Below are 6,340 nucleotides of genomic sequence, written 5' to 3' on the forward strand. Positions count from 1 at the left end.
CACTTTCACCCCCAATTCTCTGCTTTGTGGTGAAACAGATAGGTGAGGTAAAAGACCCCTGGATGTTAAGTCCAGTCAAAGGTGACTATGGGGTTGCAGTGCTCATCTTCATCTTCAGGCTGAGGGAGCCAGCATTTGTCCACAGACAGCTTTCCGGGTTATATGGCCAGCATGACTAAACCGATTCTGTTGCAACGGGACACCGTGACGGATGCCAGAGTGGGCAGAAACACTGTTTACCTTCCCGCCACTGTGGTACCTATTTATTTACTCACACTGGCATGTTTTCAAATTGTCAGAAGCTAGACATAGCAACAGGAGCTCACCCCATCGCACGGATTCGAACCGGCAACCTTCCGATTGGCAAGCCCAAGAGGCTCGGTGGTTTAGACCGCAGTGTCACCCACATCCCGGTGAATCAGATAAGATTAGTGGAAAACCGCTTCATTTTCATCCATTTCCTTCACTATAGCTGCCCTTAAACATTTTTTTGCTGGAAACTTCAGATTCATTCAAGCCAATACAGTACTGCATTCTCATTCTCATTCTCATTCTCATTCTCATTCTCATTCTCATTCTCATTCTCATTCTCATTCTCATTCTCTCTCTCTCTCTCTCTCTCTCTCTCTCTCTCTCTCTCACACACACACACACACCCTGAACTATTAAGGAGTTTCCATCAATCTTGTTGGTTTCACTGGACAGCTGGTGAAGGTTGGTAGGGCAGGGTAGAAGCAGGGTCGTGCACAGACTCAGCCCGAATCCTGGACTGAATATGGCCAATCAGGGTCAACCTGAGATTCAGCCAGAGTGGGTTGAGGGAACCCAAGACCTTGCCAGGCCAGATCAGGTCCACCTGGAACCATAGGAGCCAACTTTTAGGAGCTGCGGTCACTTTGCCCCTCCCCCAAAAGGCGATGGGCATCCCCATTCAAATGGTGTGTGTATGCTGTGTTTTGTGATCAATTATGTGGGGTGGGGCTTACCTGCTCCCCAATATTTTATTCAAGTTGGCACCCCTGCCTGGAACAATCCTGGAACCAAGAGCTATGGGGCAACCTGGTAGCAAGGAGAAGGTCTGGTGGAAAATGTGGACACACATAGGCAGCCTGCAGGTGCCTCATTCTTCCTCCTCCCAACCACATGATTAATTAGGCTTTAAAATGGAGAGTCTTCAAACTGTTTTGGGGCTAGAATCTGGGTTGGGTTGGCCCTGGATCCAGAGGTGGATTTGCAGAACCCTAGGTAGAAAGATACTCTGTGGGACTACATCTGTGTCAAATGTGGGGCACTGGACAAAAATACAGTGGTACCGCAGATTATGAACACAATTGGTTCCAGAAGTCTGTTCATAAACTGAAGCGTTCATAAACTGAAGCGAACTTTCCCATTGAAAGTAATGGAAAATGAATTAATCCGTTCCAGATGGGTCCGCAGCATTCATAAACCGAAAATTCATAAACTGAGGTGTTCATAAACCGAGGTTCCACTGTATTGGGAAAGGCTGTCTGAAGCTGAAGAAGGGTAGATACCGTGGGAACAGGATAACTGGTAAATTGTGTTGATGCTCATTGACTGAAATGAGGGGATGATTACTGAGTACTGTAATGCTTTGAAAGAAAATAAATGTGCATTTTATGTTTGTTCATGATTTCATCAGGAAGCATTGCTTAACCATCTCCCTAGAGACTGTATTGCAAGAGCTCACAGACCAATTTCATAACAGCTGCTTTGTTTTCACATGCCTGCTGCTTGCTTAGACTTGTTACTCACAGTAGTTTTTGTTCAGTTGTTCTCATTTGTCAAAATTGAGTGATACAGAGTCATCACATGCCAGTTCTCCAGAATTCCTCGTGCTCTCCGGGAAAGCCTGTAAGAATCTTCATTCTCCATCCACTAAAAATAAAGCAACTCTTGATTATAGCAGGCTGCACCCATTGCAGATATTAATATTGTGCAGTTTGAAGCGACTGGATGCAAAAAAGCTGACTCCTTTTGGAAATAAAACTTTGTCAAAGCCCTTAAGTTGAATTACAACAAATCTGTTTATTGTGAGGACCATGCCTGTTCACAAATATCAACACAACAATAATTAAAAAATAACTTTAGATCTGCCCATCTCATTGCAAAGATTCTAAAACTAAAAAACCGTACAAGAAAATGGTACATCTATTTTACAAGGGTATTCGCCAATCTGACCCGTACACCGCTATGCACTAGGATAGGTGCTGGGCCTGTGTGCCACAAAGAACAAATAGACGGGGGAATGGAGCCAGGGACCACAAGGGAGTGGCAAGCCTGCCTGCAAATGACTTAATTGATTTCCTACACACACACACACACTTGGTACCTTGGTACCCTGGTCTCTACGTGCAACGAGGCATACGTTTTTTACTTGCAGAATTTACTTGCAGTATTTTCTTCAAAACAATAAAAACAATAAATGATACATCCAAAATATCCATACAATAACTTCTGCAAGTCCAGCACAACTTCTTAAAAATATCTTTAAACAGGATTGAGATCACACAGAGGTCATTATTGCATGAGGTTGTGTGCTTCTGGAGAGCTTCATTAACACCCTTACCCTCAGAGAACCTTACCCTCAGAGAAATACATTTTTTGGACACTACTATAAAAATACAGGATGGACGTATAGACACCACCTTATACAGAAAACCAACTGACCGACAAACATATCTACATGCTTCTAGCTACCATCCCAAACATACCAAACAATCCATCGTATACAGCCAGGCCTTACGTTACAACCGCATCTGTTCCAACTCTACAGACAGAGAATCTCACCTAAGAGATCTACAGCAAACCTTTTTAGAACTAAAATATCCACCTGATGAAGTTAAACAACAGATCAACAGAGCCAGACAGATACCTAGAGAGAACCTGCTGCAAGACAGACCCAAAAAAGAAAATAACAGAACACCACTAGTCATCACATACAGCTCCCAAGCTAAAACAGTACAACGCATCATCAGAGATCTACAGCCTCTCCTGGACAATGACCGCTCCCTTTCTCAAGCTCTGGGAGGAAGACCTTTCATTGCCTACAGACAGCCACCCAATCTTAAACAACTCCTCACCCACAATAATACAACCACCAGACTTAACATGGACACTGGTACCAGAGCCTGCAATAAACCCAGATGCCAACTTTGCTGCCACATACACCCAGACAACACCATTACTGGCCCCAACAACATCCAACATACCATCTCAGGACTATTTAATTGCTCATCCTCTAACATTGTGTATGCCATCAAATGCCAACAGTGCCCTTCAGCTCTCTATATTGGACAAACAGGCCAAACCCTACGCCAAAGGATAAATGGACATAAATCTGACATCAGGAACCAGAAGACAGAAAAACCAGTAGGAGAACACTTCAATCTCCCAGGACATTCTATACAAGATCTCAAAGTAGCTGTCTTACTACAAAAGAATTTCAGAAATAGACTGGAAAGAGAAGTTGCTGAATTGCAACTTATCACCAAGCTCAAAACCATGGAGGGACCTGGTTTGAACAGAGATATCGGGTTCTTATCTCATTATACATGATAAGCGATCTTCAGCCATCTCAACCCTTGCTTTTTCATGCAAAACCATTTGCAGTCGTTTGCGGTCATCAACAGCTATCAGTCAGTCAATCACCCATTTCCACCACCCTTCTGAGTGATCCCCCCTCCCCATCCCCACCCCTCCCCACCCCTTCTCTACATAAGTGCCTGGAAACTTCCATTTCACTGTATCTGAAGAAGTGTGCATGCACACGAAAGCTCATACCAAAATAAAAACTTAGTTGGTCTTTAAGGTGCTACTGAAGGAATTTTTTTGATTATACTTAACACAGCACACTTGCGCACAGGGGCTGCTTGTGTGAGGTCTGTGTAACAGAGGGCTGATTGGGACACAAGAAAAGTTCTCAGTGGTACAGTATCTTGTATCCTTTGGCATGGGGGTGGGGGGGATTGAGGCCAATAGTAGGTGGAGTCACAGCCAATGGCAGGCAAAGGAACCATGACTGGTTGCATGTAAAAAGCTGCAGAAGGTAGGCTGTGGTTGGTGGGGCAGTGCCCTTATGAACTCGCCTCCACTGAGAATGCTGCTGAATCAGACCAAAGGCCTACTTGTGTTATGTATATTTAACTATATTCCAAAAGCCCTGCTTTGCAAAGATTACAAAAGATAAAAATGTGAAACAAAACCTTGTATCTCAGAAGTATTTGTGTTTCTGCCACAGAGTCAAAGAGAATTCCCTACAAAAATAACTGAAGATCAAAAGTAGATAAGTACAGTAGATACCTCTGCCTTATAAGGGTCCTGGGGTGGGGCAACGCAAGTGGGAAAGTTTGCCCTTGATGGTTCTTGCGGGCTCTCATGAGAACATAAGAGGAGCCTGCTGGATCAGGCCAATGGCCCACCTAGTCTGGCATCCTGTTCTCACAGTGGCCAAACAGATGCCTGCAGGAAACCCTCTAGAAGGATTAGAGTACAGTGGTGCCTCACTAGACGAATTTAATTCGTTCCATGGGTCTATTCTTATAACGAAAAATTCGTCTAGCGAATCCCATAGGAATGCATTGATTTTTTTTTAAAAAAACTTGCCCATAGGAACACATTTAATGAATTTCGATGCATTCCTATGGGAAACCGCGATTCGCTAGACGAATTTTTCGTAAAATGAATTCGTCTAGCGAAGCAACCTCTGCTAGAAGAATCCTTTCTTTAGCGAAAATTTCGTCTTACAAGGCGTTCGTTAAGCGAGGCACCACTGTACATGAATTCTCTCTCCTCCTGTGGTCTCAAGCAACTGATATCCAGAAGCATAAATAGGTACCTCTTCCTTTCCACCCCCGGATGTACCTACCACACAGGATCAAATCCTCCTGCTCATCACCTGTTAAGTGGAGTTTTCAGTCATATGCAATGCTGGTTGCTGCTGCTGTGAAGGAATAGCACTGCACAAGGTTTTAACCCTCCCATTTACCATCCAGTAAGCAGGAGGATTTGATCCAGTGTGATCCTGGGTGCTGCTCCTGCTTTTTAAAAAAAGCTGCTTGCAAAGGGGCAGCACCCCGCAGGGTCAAGCCTACCTGCTCCTGGTTGGGAGACGGATCATATGTTGCAGAAAGGGATTTAAAAAAAGCCCCACCTCTCAATTTTTTCCTCAGAGAAGACCTGTGTACATCATTACTCAAAAGGTGCCCTGCACAAGCCTCATTGCAATGAGCAATGCCATTCATTTCCTTGAGGATCATCACCTGTTAATTGTGATTGATCATTAACCTAAATAATCAAGGGTGCCGATTTGCCCCCCCCCACATTGCGAGGGCACCTCACATGATGCTTCATGTCACATGTCATGTGACATGTGCCACCTAGCACGCGAGCGCTTGTGCACAGGGTATCCCGCCGCCATGATGCTGGCATTCGCACACCTAGTGGGGAATGGGGAGCATGGAGCTGGGCTTCGTGCTCAGCCTCCTCCTTCCCGTGCGACATTGGTGGGGAGAAGGAGGAGGCAGAGCGGGCCATAGGATTTGGGGGGAGCCCAGCCCCCTCATTGAAAAATATGGGGGGGAGGAGGCTGAAGACCACTCAGGCCCCACCACTTGGCACTCCTGTAAATAATAGAAGGGACTTTGCATGTACAAAGTCCCACATTCAATCTGTTGTATCCCTGGGTGGGACTGGGGAAATTGGGAGAGCTGCTGCCAGCCAGTGTGGACAGTATTGCCCTAGATGGAAGTTAGTCAGCCTGAGTATAAGCCAGCTTCTTACATTCCTAAATGACTTACAAATTTGCTTCCCTTTCATGGTACCTAATGGTAAGGCCAGAACGGTTTTCAAAGCAGTATTTTATTTTTTAAAAAGGTATTCCCTATGCCCAGAGTTAGGTAGCATTAAGGTTCAGAGTTCCATAGAAACCAGAAGAAGCCAACCTACAGCTGCATAGTATGCCCACAAAAATGCTGTTTGAGTTTCAGACATTTCAGGTTCAAAATGCAATGTCTTATGTGGTTATTCTGACAGTCAAGGATGTCCTGAAATTCTGGGGAAAGGCTCCCGGCCCTCACAGATTGACCTAACCTCAGCAAGGTGCCCTGCCTTACTGATTTTCGTTTCCACTGTACCATCTTAGTGAAGCAGTTCAGTTGTTCCAAACACATTTTCTTCCATGACGCTCACTGCGTCAGAGTTGCCAGGAGGCCTTGAAGTGAGTGTGTGAGAAAGTGCAGAGGATTAGACAGGAAGGTCCACAAGTGTCCTGACTTATGAAAGTGATGGATTATTCATAATCGCTCTTACAATTAATTCAGGG

This window comes from Zootoca vivipara, chromosome Z2, assembly GCF_965207765.1.
Source record: "Zootoca vivipara chromosome Z2, rZooViv2.hap1.1, whole genome shotgun sequence".
In the NCBI taxonomy this organism is placed as follows: Eukaryota; Metazoa; Chordata; class Lepidosauria; order Squamata; family Lacertidae; genus Zootoca; species Zootoca vivipara.